At 41.3% G+C, this 26565-nt stretch overlaps 1 protein-coding gene and 1 long non-coding RNA gene across 8 annotated transcripts in view; both read right to left on the minus strand.

Annotated features, from left to right (window-relative positions):
• Positions 1 to 26565, minus strand: part of SAMD12 (sterile alpha motif domain containing 12) — a 319976-nt gene that overhangs the window by 228203 nt on the left and 65208 nt on the right. The gene's annotated exons all lie outside the window — the stretch shown is intronic.
• On the minus strand, positions 623 to 25227 carry LOC123652299. Its single transcript, XR_006741563.1, has 3 exons — positions 25217 to 25227; positions 16161 to 16169; positions 623 to 763 (listed from the first exon to the last, which is right to left on the minus strand). It is a non-coding gene; the product is annotated as an uncharacterized LOC123652299 (long non-coding RNA).

Consider the following 26565-nt stretch of genomic DNA (forward strand, 5'->3'; position numbering starts at 1 on the left):
CCCCAGCTGCAGCTAAATACCTCATGCATGTCCATGAAATCCCAAATAAGGCTATTTTGTGTTTGGAGCAGTGGTAGGCAAACTCATTTGTCAACAGAGTGGCAATGGTTTGCTGACCACTGATTTGGAGTATCAGATCCATGAGGGCAGGACCTGGGGCCTGCACTGTAGGATTTACTCAAAAATACTTGATGAGTTCATCAGTGAAAGACTTCAGGCCTTTGCACGTGGTTACCCTCAGTCTTTCATGCCTTTCTTTTATTCGTGCTTAATTATCAAATAGACAGGACTACCTTGGAGATATTGCGAGTCTGCTTTCAGACCACCGCAATAAAGAAGGATCAAAATAAAGCAAGCACTGCAATAGAGCCAGTTGTAACCTTCCCTTTGTAAAAAAAAAAAAAAAAAAAAAAAAAAAAAGCAATACCTATAAAATGCAATAAAGCAAAGCACAACAAAATGAGGTCTGATTGTATTAGCGCTGTTCCCAGTTTTCCCTCCTGGAAATGGTCAGTCTTCCAATTGTGCTTCTCCAGCACCATTCATCTCTCTCTTTTTTTAAAATTACATTTTTATTGATTTCAGAGAGGAAGTGAGAGGGAAAGAGATATAGATGCATCAATGATAAGAGAGAATCGTTGATTGGCTGCCTCCTTTATGCCCCCATTGGGGATAGAGCCCGTAACCTGGGCATATACCCTGACCGGGAATGGAACTGGTGACCTCTTGGTTCCTGGGTAGATGCACAACCGCTGAGCTACACCTGGCCAGGCACTGTTCATCTCTTTATCTCATAATTATCTGTGTGCATGTCTGACTACAAGTTTGTGAAGGCAAACATCATTTTCTTCCTCTGAGAACTCAGCTCATCCAGCACCAAGCATGGTACAAAGAGTGTCTGATTAATAAATGCCTTCCATATTCCCCAAATAATGGATGGTGAGAACATGGGTTGCCCAGTCCTGCAGTCTCCCATCTGTGTCCCATCAGCAAATTACATAAATGTCTCTAGGCTCAGTTGCCCTCCCTATAGGCTGGGGATATAAGAGTACATACAGGGAGTTGTTTGAAGAATCACAGGAGAAAATGCTAAGAAGGTGCACAGCCCAAGCAAGTTTAGAGTAAATGTTAGTTGTCATCAGACTTCCTGTCATTAGTAGGAGATATTAAAGAATGCACGGTGAACTTAGGGAGTGATGCACCAAATTGGAAGAGAGCCAATTGTGTCAACTGAGATCATCAGACTGTCCTGAGATGTCTGTGCTCTTGTGGATACAGGGCTGATTTGGCTTGTGGGCATCAAGCAGCCATAGCACGAGAGTCTCAGCACCCCACATCCCAAAGCTTTGGGGAAGGAAATGCAACACCATGACATTCATGCTCTTGCCAAGTTTAAAAAATGGTTTCAAATATATTGCCTCTGTGAAACACTTCCCTTCCTCCAAGTTCAGCTGCGCATGATTCTTACATGAACAGTTCAGCCAATAAATAAATGTAAAGATAGTGACCAGTCAAAAACTGGTTAAGTAATAAAATCTGACATTAACAGGAAGACAGTTAAGCCTCAAAGACTTGCAGGTATTTCTGACCAATTATTTACTGAGACTCTTTATAAAGATTAAGAGAATGAGACCTAAATCTAGCTACCTGGTTGGACTGCATGGTTACTGATATTTAAATTCTCTGTGCCACAGTTTCCTCATCTATAAAATGGGGATAAAAATAGCACTGCCCTCTAAGGGTTATAGTAAGTATTACATAAGCTAATAAAAATTGTACAAAGTACATAGGGCACATGTGTCAAACACAAGGCCCGCGGGCCAAATCCGTCCAGCCAGGCCTTGCAATGTGGCCCGCACCGCGCTGTCATCACTGCACTCCGCTGCGTTTCCATCACAATGACAGTTTATGACTGTTCAGTAAACCATTCGGCCCGCGATTTAGGCTGGATTTTAGATTTTGGCCCCTTCTCTGATTGAGTTCGACACCCCTAACATAGGGAAATGCCTGACACATTTAGGTATTCATTAAATGTTAGCTATTACTACTATTAATGATGTTTTGAAACAACACAACTTGTACTATCCTATGGCCCATCTACTTTGGATTTAAGAGAATAGAAAAGTTTTATAAGAATCATAAGCATTTGGGAATATTTATTTACTAAAAAAAAATGACTTTTTGAGGATCAATACCCTTAATCAAGGGTTTAACATTTTTTAAATATGTAAAGTGGTTGAACCGAATGAAACCGATCTGATGAGAAATGCTAATGAACTAGGAAATGTTAAAGGAGACATCAATTAAACTTAAAGACCAAAATGAAATTTTCAAAGACAGAAACAGATGGAGAACATGAAATAAATGAAGAAAGTCGGGAAGCAGGAAAATGAAAACAACACTAATTAAACATAAATATTGTAAACAGTTAATGTATGGAAATAAGGTGGTAGACAGATACCATTCTCAAGCCGAGCAAGCTCCTTATTGCAGCTGAAACAGCATTACCTCTTTTAAAGGAAGGTGTGCGCAAGCCATTTAATGTTTCAGTGACCACCCAGTTACAGAAAACAGTCTCTAAGGATGCTATTTACAGAGCCACACACTGTTCCCTTGCATAAAGGCTCATTGGTATGGTCTATAAAAGATGAAGAATAAGATAATGTTTTCAATGAAATATAAAGAACTTACATTAACCTCTTTTATTAGAGGCCCAGTGCACAAATTTCATGCACTCAGTGGGGTGGAGGATGGGGTTTCCTTCAGCCTGGCCTGCACCCTCTTGCAGTCCAGGAGCCCTCAGGGGACGTTTGACTGACAGCTTAAGCCTGCTCCCTGAGCCAGCAGTCAGATATACTTAGTGCTGCTGTGGAGGTAGGAGAGGTTCCTGCTACCACCCCTGTGCTCCCCAGCCATGAGCCTGGCTTCTGGCTGAGCAGCACTCCCCCTGTGGGAGTGCACTGACCACCAGGGGGCAGCTCTTACATTGAGCATCTGCCTCCTGGTTGTCAGTGTGTGTCATAGTGACCAGTTGTTCCACTGTTTGGTCGATTTGCATATTAGCCTTTTATTATATAGGATGGACTAGATCAGTACGTTACACCTGTAACATGTATTACTCCACAACATTCCCAGACATGCATGGGGAGCTCCAGGCATATCAGTGAATCATGCTGGGGAATCCTGAATTTCTAATGACATGGAGGCTTCATTCTTTTCTTCCTTCACTGATGTTAGCTCTGTTCAGGGATGATACAGATGTCCTAGCCAAACTGATGGGCACTACAGGCTGCCAAAAAATCAGTGTGATAAAAACTCAAACTCTGATCACAGACTTTAAGATTGCTCAGTTAAAGACCAAGAGCTTCAAGCATTTCTTCCCTTGGGTAATAAATAAAATGAAAATAAAAAATAAAAGCAGAGGGTACTAACCTCTTTGAGCTCAAGTCTCATTAGAAGAATCAACAAGGTTTCAGCCAGCCTCCAGAGAGGGCCATCCTTGATATGGCCCCATGGTCCTCATTGCTGGCACCACCAAGTGCTCGCTGATGCTGCCTCCTCTCCACCCACTCAGCGTAGATGCCGAGCTGGGCCCCAGAATCCCTTCATGCCTCAAAGTTTTATGCTGTCCTTGAATCCTTTCCTCCAGCTTTTCTTTCCACCATCAGTCTTTCTTAAATGTAATTAGAACAATGCCTGGAACACAGGGAAGGACTGCTTTCTGCAAAGCCATTCCTCATGCTTTTAGCAAAAGCCAATAGTTCCTTCCTCTATGGTGAGAATATGATGATTTTACCTTGTTTTCATATTTATTTCCTTCTTCCCTGGATCACAGTTATTGATATTCTTGTCTCCCCCACTCTATTAGAGAGTGTTTGAGGGCAGAGAGAGTGTCTGATTACTTACCTCACTGTCCATCACTTGTCTAGCATGGTGGTCTGCAAAAAAGATACCAAGTGTAGGACGGATGGAGTACCCTCTAGCCACTTTTTCTGTCATTTCCATTTTTCCTTGTCCTTCTCAAATGGACCCTGACTAATCAGTACTTGGTATTATACCATAGAGACACTCAGCCAGATCTCTTTTTGGCCAAATGAACCTTCCCTTTACCCATGCTCTCTCCAACCAAACTTGAAAAACTGAGTTTTATGTTTCATTTTTTCAATGTCTTGCTTTCTACAGAACTAGCTGTTCAGCACAATTGCCTCAGAAGCTTTCTAAAATACATATAGATTTCTCCTTCTCACAAGACCTACTAAAGCATCATTTTGAGGATGTAGTCTGGGAATCTGTCCAGCTTGGACACTGGTCCTCTAAGTGACATTTGAAAAACGCCTATATAATACATATGTGTTCATGGGTGATAACAGGTGACTCCCATAGACTATATGTTTTTTAAGCAGAAACTTTTGCTGTTTACTCCAGTGCAGTGCTTCTCTAACTAACATGTATGTAAATCACCTGGGATCTTATTAAAATGCAGACTTTGATTCAGTAGGTCTGGGGTGGGGACCAAGCATATGCATTTCTAACAAACCTTCAGGCTATTGGTGTATAGGCCACACTTTGAATAGCAAGGTCACACTTTTAACCTGTTTTGTTAGTTTGTTTTTTAGGAGGCTATTTTAAAACGAAAATCTTCCAAGGCCTCTTATAAAAGACAAAATCAATATTGCATTTGCTTGATTGTATAAATTCAAACTTACAACATTTCTAATTATGAAGTCAGTTAAGTCAAAATATCAGTGAGGTTATTTTGATAAATGCAAGACTTGAAGTCGTAGGTTATGTTAAGACCAAATGAATATTAGAGTTAGTACTTATCTTCACACATCTGGACGAATATCCTGATTCATAGAGAAACAACAGAATAACTATTTATGACTCCTTAACAGCCTGCCTTACAATTTTAGGTTAGGTGTCAGTGAAACAGAAATGACAGGCAAAGCTTTTTTCTAATATATATTTGTGTAAATGCCAGGGCAAGTTTAGGCACTTATTGTCTCCAGTATATTCTAATCAAGGGCATATTTTCATTATAGTGTTCAGTGAGAAAAAAATGAATATAAAACCAAATTAAAAGCAAATATTTGTTTAACCCCTTATCCCCCACTGTAATTTGGATGGAGATATCTTAAAAACCACACCTGGATCCTACCAAGTAGAGTTTGTAGGATTTTCCAGCATTGCATTATGCCTTATGCAGAGGATAATTGTGAAAACAGGGAAGGGCTAAGAGTAGTATCACTTATGAGAGTCTCGCGAGAGTAGCACCTTTGTCCAATTCTCTACAGCAGGCAGAGCCCAGGGGCTTGGCTTCCAGTAGGTTTCAGAATTAGGATTTCCCCCACTCGCTTACTAAAGTTCATCCCCAAACAATGCATTCTTCAGAATAAGCCACGAACATGCCCAGCACTATATACCACCATGCAGAGTGGAGAATGCCCGTGTGTGTGTGTGTGTGTGTGTGAGGCGGAGATGTTAAAAGCATCCAGGTAACAATTTTTTATGTTCAATGGATGGTTCTGTCTCAATATTAAAGAGCCTGGTAGCTTTTAATGATGAAAAAATTATGCAAACATTAAAAAACAATTTTATATAATTATTTGGAGTTTGCTTTCATTTTACAAACAACAATTTAAAATAAATCCATTAATGCTGTCTTTGGGGATTTCTCGTAAGTGAGAGGAAATACATCATACAGTAGAGTTGGGGGTTGGTTTAATACTAGAAATTAAGCTCTCCTACCAGCAGTGCATTATGAAAGGAAATTAAGAAACTTAAGTGATTATTTCTGTGGCTGGGACTGAGTCTTTAGTGGGGTAGGTTCTTTAATGGAAAAGTGTTAGAGTCACTTATTCATTTAACCAGCGTTCAAATCAAGAGAATAATTCTGCTCAAGGCTTCCTTCCAATAGCCGACAGCACTTCTACACCTCATCCTGCCAAGCTCTGCTGAGGACGCTCTAGAAAACTTTCTGTAAGGCCAAAATTTACCCTCAAGGCATAGAGTCCACAGACAGTTGACCATTTGTTTCAAGATGATGTTGCCTTCATCACTTCTGAAGAAATTGAGGAGAAAGACAATATTCTCAGGCTGAACATGCCCGCAGAAACCAGGCGCCACCTGGTGGTAGGAGGGGGCATCACAGCACTGCTGTCTCTCAAGTCAGTACTCATCCATAACCACCACCTCTTTTTATGCCCCGAGTAAAATCTAACTAACTAACTAAATAAAGCAGAACTAAAATAAGAATTAATCTTCTCACAGAACGGTCCATTGAGGTGATTTTGCAGAGGGTGAGGGGGGGGGGCAATAACACTAATTTTGCAAGTCGGCCATGCTGGGTGAAGGTGACAACCCAAACTTTACTTAGGTGTCATTTTGGGGTACCTCAAAGCATAAGTCCTCAAAAACACTTTCTTATGTTAATCAGAACCTAGAAATAGCCTGTGCCATAGTTTCCTTGGCTTACTGCCAGCCCCTGCTACCATCTAAATCAACCCCTTATTCTCCTGTCTTTTCCTGGCAGCATATTATGAAACTCATATTCATTATGCTTTTCCTATGTCCTGAGGCACAGCTGAATGGGAAAGATAGGTCAGTGTCTACAAAGCAGTTCTCTACTAGCCTCTTTAATCTATGGCAAACCAACGAACTCCTGTCTGTCACCTGTCTCTCAGAGAAGCCCAGATAAAAGCAACACAGTAATGACATTTAAATTCTCTTTGCTGAGCACATACTTAGTGCCCTGTCTGCCCAATTCTCAAAGCAACCCCACAAGGGACCTGGCTGCAACCATTTTCTTTATTCCCTTGTCAAAACTGGACTAGATCAATCCTACTGCTAGATCAACAATGTTTACAAAAACTGGAAAAAGCTACCCAATCTCTCAGTCTGGATTTTCCAAACCATAAATGCTTAAAAAAGCATAAGGTCATAACGTGAAGTAAGAAGGGTCACGTGTACTTGATATTGTCTCCGATCCTGGGTGAAAAGTATGAGGGTCCTATTTCTCTGCTGATCTCCTTGGCTGACACTATTACAAAAAAAATCAGTCACAGCCAATTTAGAAAAGGTTAGCCTTTAGCTCAGCCAACCTAAAAATATGGCATCTGATACTCGATGATGACATAGGTATGGTGGGAAGTGTGACCACCCACTTGGATAACACCAATGTCCAGAGCTGCCCAGGAAGCTCTAGCCATTAGCCTGTGGCCACATCGTGTTGGTCGCCATGAAGCTCCGTGGGCTGGGGCTCTCACTGGTGGATAAGTATGGTGGTTGTAAGGAGCTGGCCATGCACCCCTCCAATGACCAGATGAGAATGCATTTTCCAGGCTCAGAGACCCAACTTGTGAACACAAAGCATTCCAGGTCCCACATAATCTGTCTAGCGACAACTAAGTTCCTTTTCCCAGGCTTCCTTGCCATGGCTGCATTTCACACATTCTACGATGCAATCGCATGGAGGGCCTCATCGGTATATTATGCTTCCCCACCTTTCCAGCTCTGCTTGTATAATTCCCTCCCCCTAGAAAGGATTCCCTAGCTGCTGAAATACTACTCATTTTATTCAGGCCGGGTCAAGCAAAACATCCTCCTCTATGTGGTAGGTTAGAGGTGACCTCTCCTCCTTCCGAACTCTGTCTTATATTAAATGATAACAATATGAATCCACGTCCCATCTTAACTGCTAGACTGTAACCTCTTTAAAGGGATATAGAACACAGACAACATCCACTTGCAAGCACATTTTCAGGGCTTATTATGTAGGGAGCCTGATTCCAGGCATGGTGCAATCATCATCTCATTTATTACCTATCATTCCTATTTTGTAGATGAAAAATTGGAGGCTTAGCATTAAGGCTAGGTGATTTGACCAAGGTCCCAGAGATAACTGGGAGTTGAATCCTGAACTACAAGACAAACAGTAAGAATTAATTATATGTTAGCTGTTATATGGAATACTAGAGGCCTGGTGCATGAAATTTTGTGCACTGGGGTGGGGGGGGGGGAGGCGCGGGGTGCCTCAGCCCGGCCTGCCCCCTCTCACAGTCTGGGAGCCCTCAGGGGATGTCCTACTGATATTGCATCGGGGAGCAGGTCTAAGCTGCAGTCTGGCCTCCCTCTGTGGGATCAGGGGAAGGCGCCTCCCCCATCACTCCACAACTCCTGCTGCTACTGCTGCTGCCACCCCCTTGGCCGTCACAGCCACCGTGGCTTTGTCTGGAAGAATGTCTGGAAGGATGTCCAGAAGGATGTTCAGCTGCCCAGCCTCATTAGCATATTATGCTTTTATTATTATAGATAGACCTAGACCTGGAAACAAGAAGAGAACAACCCAAACTTCTAGTTTATAAGAGATAAACTTTCTGAGGAAAGATCTTATTTTCTCTCAAAAGGAAGGAGAGGCCTGCTTTGCTGAACAAACTCCCAGACAATACAATCTTTTTCCTTTTATTAAAAAACAGAATTTATGAAGCAAAGACTAAAACAGTCTTCTCCCAAAGGCACTTTGTTTGTTTGTTTTTGCCATCTATGAAATCAACATCTTCACAATAATGAACTTTGACTTGGTAATGCCATTTCAATTTATCAAGATTTCTGCATGTCTAATGAAATAAAGGAAAAAAAAGACATCTCTATGTGTTCTTATATTCTCACTTCAATATCACTTGCATGATCATGACTGATTTGTGTTTATTTTTTTTGTTTGTTTTAAATATATTTTATTGATTTTTAACAGAGAGGGAGAGAGAGGGATAGAGAGTTAGAAACATCGATGAGAGAGAATCATCGATCAGCTGCCTCTTGCACACCCCCTACTGGGGATGTGCCTACAACCAAGGTACATGCCCTTGACTGGAATCGAACCTGGGACCTTTCAGTCCACAGGCCAACGCTCTATCCACTGAGCCACACCGGTCTCAGCGATCATGACTGATTTGTATTACTTTTTCTTATTTGGGACAAGAGGTTACTTATTTTTATTACTGTTAAATATCAGGGCACTTTTGGGCACACAGTATGTGCTCAATCAATATACACTGTCTTATTTTCAACAAAATTTTTATGAACAGTCAGAAAGGTAGGCAGAGCATGACTGAGGTGGAGATATGAATAATAGGGATAAACTTTTTTCCCCAAACTCATTTTTTTTCTTCAACCTTAAAAATAGAACCTTAATGTTATAACATGATTGAAAGTCTGGGACCAGATCTAAGAAATGGATCAAATTTCATACAAAATCCGCTGTGTAATATCATTTCATATTCTTAATAACACCCTCGTATAAATATTGACAGTGAGTTGCCACTTGGGAGACGAGAAGATGATAAAAAATATATTAAGAATATCAGCCTTCTTCCTTTAAGGTTCAATAATTGGTAAAATAACAGCAGCACTTTCTCGAGTGATTCTGAATTGATCTTCAATGAAGGTGCAAATGATCACAAATTTCATGAAATGTGCCTATGTGTGTTTGTATCCAGTAAGTGCCAAATAATTAAAACTTTAAAAGTTCTATGTGCATGAATTTGGCGACTCTAAAGTTTAATAATATTTAACCCTAAAGAATGACTCAGAGCCTAAACATTCGCCTTGTCTATGCTGATTATAAACACAAGCTGGATCAGTTTGGGGCGGGCAGTGGGAAGAGCCTGAGTGGCACCTGAGCTACAGCAAAACAGCCTGAGCCTTTCAGAAGTTACTCCCCCAAGGAACTGAAATTTCATTGTGTCTTCACTAACATGGCTTTGATTCCTTGTGGGCATCTATACATGCTCAGTTTCTGAAATGGTTCTATTTCTGAAATGGGGAAGTATATGATTTAGTAAAAATCCTAGATACAACTTCCACACAACACAAAACTGAACATTATACACATACACACCCCCTTTTTAAAAAATTTTCATCAAGACATGCCTTTCCCCCTCATTGATTTTAGAAAGAGAGGAAGGGAGAGGGAGAAGAGAGATAAACACTGATGTGAGAAAGAAATACTGATTGGTTGCCTCAAGTGTGCACTGACTAGAGATCGAACCCACAACCTAACCTACTAGTAGGTACGGGCCCTGACTGGGAATCGAACCTGAGATATTTTGGTGTACAGAACAATGCTCCAACCAACTAAGCAAACAGACCAGGGCTCACACACATCACATCTTTCCTGATACCTTTTGTATTGTTTACTCCAGATTATAGTTAATTATTTTTAATTAAAATTTAACATCATTAGCAGCTTTAAATTAATTTTTATGTAATGTAAATACTTAATTTCTTTGCTTTCTGTCCTTACAATATATCCTAAATATCCAACAGTGACTACTATTTATTTTAGATTATAAATCTTGATAAAAAGGTGCCATCTGTATAATAATGTATTAACCTACCTAAAGTGTAACATTATCTACTGTTAACATTCAACAAGTTATTTTAATAATACTGCATAATACTGTCATTGATATTTAGAATGACAATATTGTGGAGGGGATAGAGTTATCTCTCAAGCTACAGTAGTACTTGTATATACTCATATGGACATAGACACAGACACATATACATGTATAGAGAAATAAAATGTTTCCTTCCTTTTCATATTTCCCTAATTTTAATGGAAAAACCACTGTGTTAATGTGTATTGGGCCAGTACTTTGCAATCATCAGTAATTTTTTCTAGCAGTGGTTCTCATTTTGTACTTATTTTTTTTACAGAATACCCTGTGATGTTTGGTAATCAGCACTCTCCCCACCAAAAATAGTTTGCCTGAACAGACTCAACTAGGAGGTGGGGTGGGAGGGTGGGGAGTAGGGTGTGGAGGAGGGGACAGACCTTCAGTGGCAAGCAAGCCATCTAAGAAACAAAGGAGGCACCTCAGTGAGTTGTTCATGTGGTACTGAACAACCTACCACATTCAGTTTTAAAAACCAGAGAGGGAGCTAACTGCACATTTAGGGAGGTTTCTTTTATAATATTCCATTACTGCCTAGGAAGGAGGGTAATCATTACATGTATATAACACAATCTTGAACTTTGAGGGAAAGGTTTGGCAAGACAATTCCAGGAGGACTCATTCACATGATAAATCAAATGAAAGCCCCCCACTCCCATCTTGCAGTGTACACTCTGGCCACAGCCAATGGACAAGGAGGCATCATATGTTGAAGAGTGGCACTTACTGGTCCATCCTGTCTTTACTAATAAAAGGGTAATATGCTAATTAGAATGGGAAACCTCCTGGACAAAGCCATGGTGGCGGGGCCGAGGCAGAGGCGGTTAGGGGCAATCAGGCCAGGAGGGGAGGGCAGTTGGGGGCGAGCAAGCTGGCAGGGCAGCCCAGTTGAGGGTAAGCAGGCCAGCATGCAGAATGGTTAGGGAAGATCAGGCAGGCAGGTGAGTGTTTAGGAGCCAGCTGTCCGGATTGTGAGAGGAATGTCCAAGTGCCCACAGGGATTGGGTCTAAACCAGCAGTCGGACATCCCCTGAGGAGTCCCAGATTGGAGAGGGAGCAAGCCAGGCTGAGGTACACCCCTCCCTCCTCCCTGTGCACACATTTTGTGCACTGGGCCACTAGTCCTATATAATAAAAGCTAATATGCAAATAGATCAATGACCAATCGCTATGTTGCTCACTGACCACCAGAGGGCAGATGCTCAATGCAGGAACTTCCCCCTGGTGGTCAGTATGCTCCCTCAGGGGAAGCACCACTCAGCCAGAAGCCGGGCTCACAGCTGGCAAGTACAGGGGCGTGGCGGGAGCGTCTCCCACCTCCGTAGCAGTGCTAAAGTTGTCTGACTGACAGCTTAGGCCCACTCTTTGCAGGGAGCCAGACATCCTCCAAAGGCTCCCAGACTGTAAGAGAATGCAGGCTAGGCTGAGGGAAATCCCCCCTCCCCCAGTGCACTGGGCACAAATTTCATGCACTGGGCCTCTAGTTTTACTATAACAGCTTAGCTGTACTAGGCACTAAAGACCTCAAACCTCTCCAACTACTCCAAAAACTACAACACTGCAAAATAGTAACAAAAAGTGGGGCATTTTATTCATTTAACAAGTCTCACAGACTTCTTATCCGGAGCTTGGTCAATAGTTAAAAATGTTAAAAGTTATCAATATTCAACAGATAGAATGCATTCCCTCTAAGCAATGAAAGTGTGGATTTGGTTCCTTTTCTACTGATTTTAAAACTAGTGAAGCTCCAAGTCCCACCGGAAATTCAAATGAAATGGTATTAACAACACTGCTGTCATTTGAAAAGTAAACTGACTGTAACAGTCTAGGATATTTTATTTTTCTTCACAAAGAGCCTACTGGAATTTGAATATTTCTTCGCTTATCATTGACAACTCATCTAGAACGGTAGAAGGAAATTGAACTGTTAACAAAAGAAATGTCTTAGTGCAGTAGACTTACCAAATGAGAAAAGAAAAAAATAAATATAAAAACTCAAAGCTGCAGAGATTTATTTAATTTGGCTACTTCCTTGGAAAGCACTCTGAATGATGGGAACAGGAAGGGGGGAAAAAAGATCGATTCTTATTTAGAGGAACTGACAGCAATTGAAATTGAAATGTTCATATGAAAGAGAAAACCATTAAAAACTGTAGGTGATTTGACAATTCCACTTTCCCCCCACAGTTTACGGTGTTATTTTAGGCAACCTAATATGCAGTGTCTAGCAGGTCAATTGACAAATTTAGAAATCTCTTGATGTTTAAAAAAAAAAAAAAAAAAGTGCTTGAAAAGAGGTTTTGCAGATTGCAAAATCTGGGTAAGACTGGGTAATGCAAACCTCAAAATAAGGTTTGCTGAACCTCTGCTAGCCCTAGCAGCCTCACAGTTCCAGTTACAGATGAGCTTTTCTTTTTTCTTTTGTAAAATATATATTTTTATTGATTTCAGACAGGAAGGGAGAGGGAGGGAGGGAGAGTTAGAAACATCCATGATGAGAGAGTCTCGTTGATTAGCTACTTCCTGCATGCCCCTTACTTAGAATCGAGCCCGCAACCCAGGCATGTGCCCTGACTGGGATTCGAACTGTAACCTCTTGCTTTTTAGGTTAATACTCAACCACTGAGCCACGCTTGTCAGGCAAAGAGTTTTTCTTAAAACCTTGTATTCAAGCTTCTATAGAAAGCTCTAACAGAAAGAAAAAAAAAGACATCGTAAAATATTTTTTGACAAAAAAAGGACAATGTAAAATATGTTTCAACAAAACCTACAGCAAAACAAAGTTTGCACTGAACCTTACAATGTCATCTAGATCAGTGAGTAAGAAACTGAACAGACACATTTTGGTTGTAGTGAAATCGTGTCTCATGGTCGTGCCTTTAAAAATATTCATTTAGTGCAGTGGTTCTCAACCTTTCTAATGCTGTGACCCTTTAATACAGTTCCTCATGTTGTGGTGACTGCCAACCATGAAATTATTTTCATTGCTACTTTATCACTGAAATCTTGCTACTGTTAATGAATCGTAATGTAAATATCTGTGTTTTCCGATGGTCTTAGGCTCTACAGCAGCGGTTCTCAACATGCGGGTTGAGGATTGCCTAAGACCATGGAGAGAAAGCAAAGACAGACAAAGCAGACTTAAAAGATGGGATTTGGGACACAGGGTGAGCCCTGGATCCATCACGCCAGAGGTATGACTGGCTTTTTCGTGTTGTGAGCCAAAAAGATGTTTACCCTCTGATGTGGTGGATTGGTGGCATGGACCAGGTTAAGCTCAGCTCCCCTTGGTACAACAGGGCAGCATAGTTTTTAAGAAAGCCCAGAGGTGTCTGGCCCTCCTTTGTTGGACTATCAATGTTCTGGTTCCAAGTTTCTTTTCCTGTTGACTTTTTTTTTTCTTTAAATCTAGTCCATGACACCTTGCTATTGTTGACATTTTTTCTTTGTCAAAGACAAACTATTGACATTTTAACAGGATTTGTGCAGAGGCTATAGTTCCACAAATTTCATATTCCAAGAACATATAGAGCCTTTTTTTTTTTTTTTTTTTTAGGTCAATGCCTATTTTCCTTATATGGGTGAGTATTCCTTTCTGACAATCACTGTGGAAGGAAACCATTTCTGAGTGGTTCCTCTCTCAAAGGGAGTACTAGATATACCAGTGTTTTGTGGTGAGGAAAAAGGGGCTAGGAAGACAAGGGCAAGATTATCTAAAGCGATTCAAACAAACATACCCCAAAACCAGTTCAAGTGCACAGACAGATGCCACTCCATGGTGGGGACATCAGTGCCATGGATGGGGGACAGTTGGCGCCACCAAACTGCATGGGATGGGCTCCCCACAGGAGTGAGGGCCTGTGTTATTACAGGAATGGGAGAACAGTGATGGACAAACCAAAGGAAATCCCTTTCAGTGGTAACACAGGAAAAGCATCATCCCCGAGGCAAGAATGCAGTATAGGGAACTAGCAAGTAGAGAACACTTTCTGCTAGCTATGGGGACCAATATTGGTATCTGGATAAATTAGAAAATGGCCTCTTTGATCCGACTCTTTCCTCCAATCTTCCCCCTGTGCCTAAGCGGTATCAGAAGGACAAGGGCTGTTAACTAGAGCTGTATTCTAAGCATGTAGCACAGGACTTACCTGCCATTTTCTAAGTTATCAGGACACTTCTGTGGTGTTTATCTTAGGGGGCGAAGGGCAATCACTTGGGAACATGGGAGCCTCAGTCACCCTCCCAGCCCTCACTGCATTACACAGGTAGGACATCCCACTACACCACCATCCTGCAGGCACCTCTCACCTCCTGAAGAAAGGCTTGAGGAAATGTGTTTACAACATCATTAAATACCACTGCACCTGCATCAGGCTGCACACCTGGGATGCACAGATGAGTCTTTTTTTTTTTTTTTTTTTTTTTTTTTTTTAATTTCAGTATCCTCCATAGTAGACACAAAGGTCTGGTACACAGCATTTGGAAAGAAAAGCATGAACTCTTCAAGAAGGGGAACTTGAAAACCAAGGGCTCTAGATGGCAGCTTCATACAACAGAGCCAGCTTTAAGAGGCGGGAGACGTATGAACGCAGAGTGGACAACAATCCACAGTAGTTGTGGGCGCAGCCCAGGCTGGTTTATACTATATAACAAAGTAGCTCGTCAGATGGGTATAAGAGAAACCCAATTGCAGAGTGTCACTGGGCTGTCGCCTCCTCAATTAGACTCTCAGTTGGGTAAACACCTTCCCAGAGTCCTTCTGCCTGACCTTTAGGAGATTTCTGGTTCTCTATACACCCCTACATTCATCTTCCCACCCCTGAAAGACTCGGGATTCCTCCAACAACACTCTACAAGTCACATGAACTACCATTTACTGAGCACCTACTATCTGCCAGGCACCTCACATCTTTAGTGATATTAATCATTAATAAAGACAAGTCTAAATGACTACAGCTTAGGAGTGAGCCTGTGATGTCAGATTTGCAAAGCAAACATGGCTGACATTCTTGCACTCTTTCCTCTGTGTAAAAATCGACAGGTCCTCTGGGACTATTTTCCCAATCAGTGGAGTTAAGTCCGTTCTAAAGTACAAGGAGCATAGTTTTATGCTTTTTGATGATGTGCACGGGCTTCGTGGCTGCACCTCTGCTTTCAAGTTTCAAGCATCATAAACAGATACTTGTATCTGTGAGTTGAGGGATACTGATATACATCAGGTTGGCATCCCTTATAATGATAAGTTCTACCCAAAGGTGACCTGCTTTATGGCATGAGCTAACGAACATGCTGCAATTTAAAAAAAGGGAAAAAGACCATAGAATATCTACCGTGCTGTATGTTTAACATGGGGACTGGTCCCAACTAAAAAAAGTGATTGAGTATCTTTTTGTGTATTCTAGATAATTTGGCTTAAAAAAAAAAAAAGCCACAGCAACATCACTTGTGCTCCAGTTATCAGAGTGCATTCAAGTTCAGAGCACTGCACAACATGTAATAATTATGTTGGTGCTTCTATGAGTTATAATTGCCTCTTGTATGATTACTGATAATTTCAGGTAATTGTCAGCAATATGAAAGAGCTTTTTGTGGTCCCACACTGGATATTACCCTGGGGAAGGCCTTGCGAAGCTGGGAGGGGGGCCGAGGAAAGGAGAGCGAGCTTCCGCGGTATGATGTGCTTGGTTCATTCTCTGAAATAAACACCCGGCTAGACTCTGAAGATTTCGTTACCACACATGACAATTATATGCTGAAAGACAGCACCAGCTTTTGCAAGGAAGAGAAAGGATCCATAAAAAAATTCTTCTGTCTTGGCATCCCTGACTTTTCAGAAAATGTAGTCATTGAAACCGGGTAGAAGCCGAACCTGAATGTTTTTTTGTTTTTGTTTTTTTGTGTTTTTTTTTTTTACATCTGAGATATCTGAACTGGCAGGCGTGGCAAGAGATCACACCAAAGGGGTGTGAGGGATTTCCAAACACGGTCGTGACTACTGTCAGGAAAGAAAAAGCGCCTGAACACAACATGAGCCAATTTTTTCTCTTCACTTCGATGGAAGTGGAGGGAGTACAAATAAGACAATTTTAACATGTAAATGCTCAGTGGACTCTATAGAGTAACACATTTAGTCCAGGAAGAGTAGATGAGTTCGCTGTTTCTGAAAATATATAACCTGTTTGTGAACATACAGGCTCTCCACGGAACAATGTGATGTGATAAAGAACTGGATTCCCAGGAAAAGCAATCGGAACAGCAGGTGGTGTATGCCTCTCGTCTGGAACACACATCATTAAGATGTCTGAGGATAATCACTCCCATTTTTACTTTATCCAAATATCAAAAGATCAGAGTGGCTCAATTCACTGTTTCTTATGCAAATGCACCGCCCCCCTCCACAGCCCCCGCCCCGCTGCTTTAGAAAGAAGACCAAAAAGACAGTAAAACTCCAATCAGCCCCAGAGAAAGGTTAAAGTCATTCTTTTTTATATCCATTCTGGGTAGTGATCCATAAAAAATAATTAGGACAAGGGTAAACCTATTATGTAGCACAGACTCACCATCAGTCTTGTCAATCTGTATTTGCTCAGGCACTAAAGATTTGTTGGGCTCTGTGTATATGTATAATTAAAATGTACATTAACTGCATACGTATACATTTCTCTTCCCTCATGTCACCCAGGCCACGTCTGTGAGAATGCCTGCTGGCCTCTTCCCTGTGAGTCCACACGGGCCTCCCTGCACATGCTAATCTGAAGATTGTAGGGCTTGCCACCTCTCCATTTATTTGTCGCACCATCCATTTTTCACACCTTCCTAACTATCCATCACGCAGCGTTATCTCTCCCCAGCACTCCCTGTCTGTTGCATTTTCCTTGATCCTCCCTCTGAGCTAAGCTCCTTTCACACCATGTCTATTTCCTTCACATCCCTGTGGAGCAGAGGTGGCTGGGCACAGGTCTCTGGCTCTAAGATGCCTGCGATGCGGATTCTGGGGGGGAATGATTTTGTATTAAAGGCCTGTCAGAGCCGGCCTGAAGGAGGGCACATTTGAAATCGTTTCTCTTATTGAGAGATAAGTGTTCACTGTCATTTAGTCTTCCATTCTCGATTTTACCTTTCACACCACGTCCCTATTTATCCTCCGGCCGCCTGCATATTTGACAATGTTATTGCTGATAGTGTTACGGTACCAGATATGCACACGTAAGGCTGAAGTGACGGATGCATGACCCTGGGTGCTTCCTGTGCTTAATCCGCCCATGTGGGCTCCATCCCAGACTGTTGGGGCCGCCCCGATGATCTCTATCCAGGTCCTTGTTTTCCTTCATGGTAATAATAATGCTAAGCGACAAGGCCAAGAATTTATTAGACTTCTTTCTTCCTGGGTAATTAAATGGCATATCCTTGTCACCACCTCCTTTAGTTGGCCGTCAGCCAGACTCAGAAGTATTGAGCAAAGGCAGAAGGTTTCCCCCTTCATTGTGTGAGGATATTTTGGCCTAGTTTTTCAAGCTCAGTTTGGATTGCTCATTCTTTCTCTTTTTTAAAATATATATATATTTTTTTTTATTCCAAAGAGGAAGGGAGAGGGAGAGAGAGGTAGAAGCATCAATGATGAGCGGAAATCCTCAACTGGTTGCCTCCTGCACGTCCCATCCCGCCTGCTATCCAGGCATGTGCCCTCGCTGGGAATGGAACTGTGACCTCCTGGTTCATAGGTCAATGCTCAACCACTGAGACACACTGGCAGGGCAGTTTGCTCATTGTTAAAGCGGTTTACTATACATATTTGTCAAGAGACAATGCATTGTTCCAAGGAAGTACTGGTTAACTAACAAGGCCTATCATCTATAGGGTAATCTACATACCACAATTTGCCCAGTATTCCCCACATTGTGAGCTTTAAGGAATAAGAATGTGCCTCCCTTAACTCTGCCATGTTTACAATTCACATTATAGAGGTCACTCCTAACAAGATGGGGGGAAAGAGGGCAAAAGAAAAGTTTTTCAGCAGTCTTTGGGAGACTTAAACACATCCACTCTAGGTTTAGAGTAACTCAAACACTCCGTTACCAAACTACCGTATTTTTCGGACCATAAGACGCTCTGGACCATAAGATGCACCAGTTTTTAGAGAAGGGAAAAGAAGAAAAAAAGATTCTGAAACAAATAGTGTCCTAAAATATTTTATGTGCATTAAAACCCAACATCACAGTCATAAACACATGTAATCAACCCTGTAAAGTAAACAGCAGCATTTAGAACCATTTTAGAGCCGGGCAAGCACACAGAGACCACACAGAGCCGGGCAAGTAAAAAAACTTTTTTTTAAAGTATATGTGTAGGCTATATTTGGACCATAAGACGCAGGGACTTTTCCCCCCCACTTCTGGGGAGAAAAAAGTGCGTCTTATGGTCTGAAAAATAAGGTAAGTTTCAAATGAATGCCCACCCTGATAGAAATTACCGATACAAAGTTCAGTAATAAATTATCATCTTCAGTTAGCAAACATAAGCTTTAATGAAATTTCCATCAAAGAAAAAAAAATACCAAGAATTATTTAAAGAGACACTTATTTATTTGAGTTAAATGTATTTTTTATTGATTTCAAAGAGGAAGGAAGAGATAGAAACATCAATGATGAGAATTGGCTGCCTCCTGCACGCCCCACACTGGGCATGTGTCCTGACCGGGAATTGACCCCTGACCTCCTGGTTCATAGGTCTGAGCCACAGCTGGCTGGGCTAAAGAGACTTTTTTTTAAAGTTGCTATTAAACTTTTACTCTATTTGTGACAATTCCTATAGGAATTTAACAACCATTTTAAATATAAACTTTGTCAGCAGGGCTTTCCCGATTTGTTACATTGAGAAACACATGTATGAATAGACATGAAATGAATTTGAACAAAATCTGCACAGCTTAATGCAGCAATTTTTAACTGGTGTTCCACAGAATTTTTAAAACATGCTATACCTGACCATTTAGTTAGGGGCACTGACTTCTTTTCCCTTATGTTGTTACAGATACAAAAATGACAATAGCCAACACAGTAATAGCCATCGGGTGTGAATGAATCAAAATTATACCTATGTTTTTTATCAGATTGGCAAAAAAGATATACTTTGGTGTGTTGCAGAATTTTAGTAATTGGTTTATGTGTTCTGTGAGATGAAAATGATTGAAAATTGCTGGCTTAATGAAATAGTTTTTATTTTTTATTTTATTTACATGAATTTTAAAAACCCTAAGATAGTGTGTTGCTCCTGAGGGCATATGCAAGTAGCCCTGAGAAGGTCATCCCGAGATAGATTATTCTGGTGTAAACACATTTTATACATTCCCGCATGATAGATTTTGTTTAGATCTCTCTACTTAGTAAAATACACGATGTTCCTGGGTGCTTTGGTCCTTGGAGGTCATTCTGATATTTGAGATTTCTCTGGCTGAAAATGCAATTTTATCAGGCTTTACAAAATGTACTCTTTAGACAGATATCTAACTCATAAAATATATTTTGTACCTGAAAATAGTTGGCCCCATTGAGCCAAAAGGGAGGCACATGTATGTGCTGCAATATAGAAAACTTTTAAAATTAGCACTGGGAACTGCAAATCTTACAGAGTTGGCTGACTTGGCACTTGGCACTTGCAGTTCATTGAAAACTGCAAGGGGTGTGTGTGTGTGTGTGTGTGTGTGTGTGTGTTGGGGAGGGGTGCTCCCTCAACCTCTTGTGGAAATGGGAGTTTTATTTGCATGTGGACAAAAAGATACACGTCTAATGCCAGGTCCAGCCTCCACAGAGTCCAAGTTAAAAGTAGACACCAATGTCAGAGGGGCTGACCCAGAAGCAATGCTCACGCCAAAAAACCATGAGTCAATCTTAACTGCTCCTTATCTCTCGGGCACACACCTACATGTGATCCATCTTCAAAAGGCTTTGGCTCTATCTTCAAAACACATCACATCTCTGACCCATCCTGGCCATCGCCATCACCATGGCTCCCATGCTGCCCCACCTCTCTCTGCCCCCTGGATGAAGACAAGAGCTCCCTAAGTGGTATGGCCCTCTTCCCTCTTGTTCCCCTACAGTCCATTCTCAACACAGCAGTCAGTAACCGATGTCTGATGATATCAAATTCCAAGCTCGCTTTACACACTCCCTCAGAGTCAAAGCAAAATGCTCACAATCACCTCCCAGGCTTTACATGAGCCGCCACCACCACCCGGTTCTCTGATCTTATTGCTTATCCCTCTTCTCATTTCTTTCTGTGCAGGCCAAACAGGCTGCTTGCTGTTTCTCCAGCATATCAAGTACACTCTGTGTCAAGGTCTTTGTATTGTGTGCTGGAAGGCTTTTGCAAGACATCCATGTGGCCAGCTCTTACTAGAGAGGCCTTCCTTGCAGGGCCATCCTATACTGTGCCCCTTCCCTGGCCACCCTATACTATACCCCTTCTGCCCATCCTAGCCCACACCACTTTCTCCCTTTACCTTCCTTTATAATACTTTTTCTATGACAATACTCAGCACTTCACATTATGCATTTATTTGTTTGTTCATCAGTTAAAACTCTTACTGTCCTCATGTAGGCTCCATGAGGACAATGATTTTTTGACATGTGTCTGTGTGGCCAGCCCCCAGGCCAGTGCCTGATCTAGAATAGAAGTTCTACAACTATTAGGTGAGTGAAGGAACAGTCACACAGTTCATCAGTGGCCTCTCACATTGTGTTCCCATCATACCAAGCTGTGCCTTTCCCAATGATCCCACAGGCCCACATTCATACGCTCCATATGCTATTCCCTGTCATGAGAACACTTGTCCCGTCTCCCTGTCCACTGGATAAACAGCTTGAAGTGCCTGTGATGTTTCACTAATGTCTCTGAAACCTGCCTGCTTCTCCCAGCCTCTTCTTGACTCCCAAAGTAGTTCAACAGAAAGCAGCTCCATGGATGAAATCAGGTGCATAAATCCATAACCCTGTCTCCCAGAGGACGGAGTGTTGACAAATATCTGCTCTGGGCCACAGTTTTGTTGGCATCAGTGAAACTTCCTAAATGACAAGTTTGTAAATACTGGAGTATCTAATTATATTTTATTAGAATTATTTTACTTTTCTATGTCCTTCACAAAACAGAATACAGGGACCCAGTCTTATTTGACCTAGGGTTGGCAAAATCTGAGTAAGTTTATAGAGATTAAATGGATATGATCAACAGATCATAAATAACACTTACTGAAAACTATTAAAATCCTGCTGCTTTACTTGGAATATCTCACTTAAGCATCTGAAAAACAACATAAGGCAGAAATTATGAAGTCCCTTTACATTTGTGGAACCCTAAGCTCAGATGAGTAAAATAATCATGGCCAAGGTCACACAATGACAGGGGCAGAGCCTGGGACTGAGCTGTTGAACCTCAACCATCTGGCTCATGATGTCATCTTGCCTCAGAAGGGCTGCCAAGAAGACCAGGGAAGGTTCCCTAATCTGGCTACAGATCAGAATCACTTGAGATGCTTGAGGAATTGCAGGGACTTTGGTTTCACCCCTAGAAATTTTTTTTGCTTAACTTTGGGATGAAGCCCTAAGAGCCATCTTTGAATAGACACCTCAAGGGATTCCAATGCTGCCAATTCACTGGCCAGGTGTAGCAAACAGAAAACAGCACACCAAATGGGGGAGATTGGGAGCAGTTTAATGAAGGGACCGCTTATAAAGGTGCAGGCTGGGATAAGGTAGAGTAGAATACCCACAGAGAGCTGTTCAGACCTATAGGCTGAAAGGGGCAGGTGAGGAAGAAGTTGCCAGAAGGTTGCACAGTTGCTATAGCTGCCAGAGAAGACATCCTGGCAGAAGCTTGAGCATTCAATCCAAGACCAAAGGCAATCAGAAACCAGAGAGCAAGAAAGCCTGGCTATAGTCCATACAGGGCAGCATCATGAGGCCTGGAACAAAGTGGAGAAAGGAGATGTATCCTGTCTGAAGGGCTAGGAGAGTCAGTTTCCTTGAGAAGGTATGCTGGTTCAGTAATTGCACTGGACATGTCAGGCATCCTTCACTCTCAGCTCTGACTCATACAATCACTGCCTGCTGAATACTTCTGTATCCCACAGGCATGGCACATGAAGCCTGCCCATCCTCCGGCATTCCTACCCAACAACAGACCCCAGGCTCCTGGCCAGAATCTAGGGTGTCTTCGTATCTCTTCTCTCTCCCTTCCTTCCAATCAGTTGATTGCAAATCCTTCTGGGTTCTCTATACTTGCTATCTCAGCGCCTTCCCCTTCTCTTCTTTCTCACGACCATTTTTGCTTGAGGCCTCATCATCTCTGCCTGGATCTTTGCAGGAGCCTTATAATTGGTCTCTTTGCTTCAAACTAGTCTCTTCAGAGTCGATGAAGCATTCTTTTCAAAACATAAACCTGATCCTATTTCTCTCAGGCTTCGTATCCTGCACTGGATCCCCCGCGGCATGTAGGTAAACTACTATATGCAGACACCAACTGTGAATGCAAAATGTTTCCTCATTTCCATTTCTCAATCATTTTTTGCTAATGTAGAGAGACACTTGATTTTTCCATATTTACTGTGGATGAAAGTCTTTGTTAATTTGAGTGTTTTATCAGTCCATCAATCATGCATGTTCTAGGCACACGATTTAATATAAGCAAAAGATGACATAATTGAATTTTTTTTTCTACTACTGATACAAATTTTTATATTTTCTTTCCTTACAATATTAGAATCTCCAAAACAAGGCTGAATAATAATGGTGACAGTATCCCTCCTTGTCTGGTTCAGTTTAACTGAAATGATTTCAGTGTTTTGCCATTTAAGACAATGTTTGTTAGCCACTGTTTTGGGGGTAAATAGCCTTTATTATATCCTGAAATTACCACCTATTCCTACTTAACCTTTAACTTGTTTCTTTAATTAGAATACCTGCTGGGATTTAGGAAATGCCTTTAGAAGCATTTTAATACAATATCATTATTTTCCTTTATTTTGTTATAGAAATTAATTACATGGATAGATTTCCTGACAGTGACTATTTTTCCATTTCTGGAAAAAGCCTACTTAGTCATAGCATATTATTCACTGACACAATTATATAATTTGATAGTTATAGCCATATGATGTTGGTCTGTAGTTCCTGTTCTTTATATATTTTTTTTTTATCATTTTTTGCTATAATTGTTATACTGTCTTCTTTTATGGTCTGGAATAGTGCAGTAACATTAAGATTAACTGCTTGCTGATTGGCAGAGATCTTACCTGTGTAACGGTCTGATTCATGTGATTTCTGAAATGGTAGACCTTTAACTATGTTTCTATAGTATCATCTATATCTTATACAAATTTTCTTCTTCCTGAAGAAAATATGTAAGTTTAAACTTAATTTATATAAAGTAAGAGTCATTCTTTTTGGCATACAACTCTATAAGTTTTGGCCAATGACAGAGTCATGTATGGACCATGACGGGGGCCTGCTTCTCCTTTTCCCTTGGCCAAAAAGTTGGGGCTCTATGAGTTCTAGACACCCCAAGGTCTGGTCCACACTTCTGTGTAACTGGAGCTGCCCTCAGGTCAAGTGGTGAGAGACAAGAGAAAAATAATGGACTTTACCCTTCGCCTCCATCACTCATTGGACCACAGTAATTCCTTTTCTTGATTCTTCTGGCTACAGGCCATTTTCTCTCAAGATTTTAGATGCCTGAACCTCTGCTGGGGCCACCACCCTTGGGATGAGGCTGAGAGGAAAATAAAACAAAATGAAGGGAAAAGGGAGATTCCTCCTACACTCTCCAGTTTACAGGAGGCCTCCTTCCTGGCCATGGGCACTGGCACAGTTCAGTGGCTGGGGCTGCCCTCAGAGCAACCAGGACTGAAGGAGGAAAACACCAGGTGCCTCACTACTGCACTAGTTTGTCAAGTTCTGACTTCTCTCCCAATCTGTCTGTGTAATTTCCTTTTCAGGTCATTGCTTTGGGTACTCTTTCCAGGACTTAGAGTTGTCATCGGTGGAAGAAATGGGCTTGGTGGGCTTCTGGGACTTGGCCAGCACCAGAAATGGCATCATTTGCATCCAAATCATTTCATTTGGGCTTTCAAATTTATTGTCACAAGGGTGAATGTTTTACCATTCTCTATCTGTGGTTTTATCACCTTCTTTGCTCCTAATTATGTATATTTTTTGTTGTCTCTCTCAACTATAATAAAATAGAAGTTATCAATTCTATTGGTCTTTTCAAAGAACCATATTTTGGACACATTTAGCTTTTCCACAAGTCATCAATTTTCTAACTGAACAATTTAAGCCCTTATCTTTAATACTTCTCTTTTTCTACATGTATTATTTTTATGTTCTTTTTCTAAGTTTTTAAGATACTACATTTCATGTCCCTTTATTATACTTTTAAATATTGATGTTTAAGGCAATAGAGTTCTCTTAAGTTTAGCTTTTAATATGTCCCATAGATTTTGGTAGAAAAAACTTTTAATTGCTTTTTAGGTGGTTTATAATTCAAGTTTTGACTTCTATTCTTATCCAAGGGTAATTTAGAAGAATTTTAGTAACATGTAATTAAGAGCCTTATGGTCATCATTTTGCACTGATTTCCTTTTTACAATTATTTTTAACTATAAGATTAGTGTGTGATCATGCTACAGAAGGCACAATGCACCTACAAACCAGCAATGGCCAGGTTGGCAGTTGCCAGTCCCAGATGTGGTAGACATTTTCACTGTTCACCTTTATACAATTCCCTCTAACTCTGGCATAGAAAGAATTCCACTCCTCCCAACTTCCAAAGCTACGTGTACCCATGTGAACTGTTCTGTCCAATGACTGTGAGAAAAAAATGGCATGCATCACTTCTGGGTGAAAACATTTAAAGGACAGTGTGCAAATACTCGTTTTCCCTCCTTCCTGCTACAGTGACTATTGAGTTTCCAGATGACAAAGCCTCAATCAGCCTGGGTCTCTCATGCAGAAACCTAAGATCATGGGTGATTGACATGTAATATGAAAAAGAAAGGAAGGCTTGCTGTATTTCTGCCACTGAGATTTGGGGAATTTTTGTTTCCACAGATTAAACCAAGCCTACCAGGACTAATATAGCATGGCAAGGAACTGTTTCCGTCTTGGATCCCTCAGCTGATAAAGATGCTATTCTCCTGCTTGCATGGAAATAAAAGACTCAGCCTGGGTAGTCTCATTCTTCATCATAGCTCTTTGAGGGCCGGGGTTTCTCAGAGCCACTTTGGGGCTGGTACTGCCCTTTTTGGCTCCTGGCGTGGCCCTTTGGTTCTGGATTCCAGAAAATCCCCAGGTGCTCCTGCCTAATCCATACCCAGGAGAGATGGAAAACAATTAAGATGGAATTAGGAAGGAAGGTGGCAGAGATTTGATTCTGTATCACCATTTTCCCAGGCAAATTCCAAGGTAGAGTTTACAAAGTCATTTTCATCTGGTTCCTGCCTTCTCTCTAGCATCCTCTCTCTCAACTTTTCATTCATTTCACAATGGCCTTGTGACATACAGTCTGCTATTCATTTGATGTCTTTTTTATGATAGCAATGCTGTTATCTTACTTCATCCACCGTCTCTCACCTCTAGTCCCTTCCCCTAAGTAACCCATTCTCAGTTTCATGTTCTTTCAAAAATACTATACTTCTGTACACCTTCAACATGTGAATGTTCATACTATCTTTAACCATTCATTTCACAGTCCTGGGCCTGGCACAGATGTGTAGCCCATGAGCAAACATGCATTGTCTTTGACTCCTTTGAACTCTCGAATCTAGCCATGAAGACCCAAATAAACAGACATTTTTAACAGATAGCTATACAGAAAGGAAAACAGGATGTGCATGAAAGGATGTATTTGATTTCCTTGGGAGGAGAGGAATAAAAAATGATCAGAAATGTAGTTAAGGAGCATCAAAAACTTAATTGTACATGTACAACATGAAGTAATGTAGTGGCAGAAGAGTGTGGCAGCGCATAGGTAATGGGCATAAACATTACTGGAGTGCATGAACCCATCTAAATCACTGTTGGAAATATCTGTGAATGGGTCATATGTTCACAAGCAGATT

The sequence above is a fragment of the Pipistrellus kuhlii genome, unplaced genomic scaffold, assembly GCF_014108245.1.
Source record: "Pipistrellus kuhlii isolate mPipKuh1 unplaced genomic scaffold, mPipKuh1.p scaffold_m20_p_14, whole genome shotgun sequence".
NCBI classification, from domain to species: Eukaryota; Metazoa; Chordata; class Mammalia; order Chiroptera; family Vespertilionidae; genus Pipistrellus; species Pipistrellus kuhlii.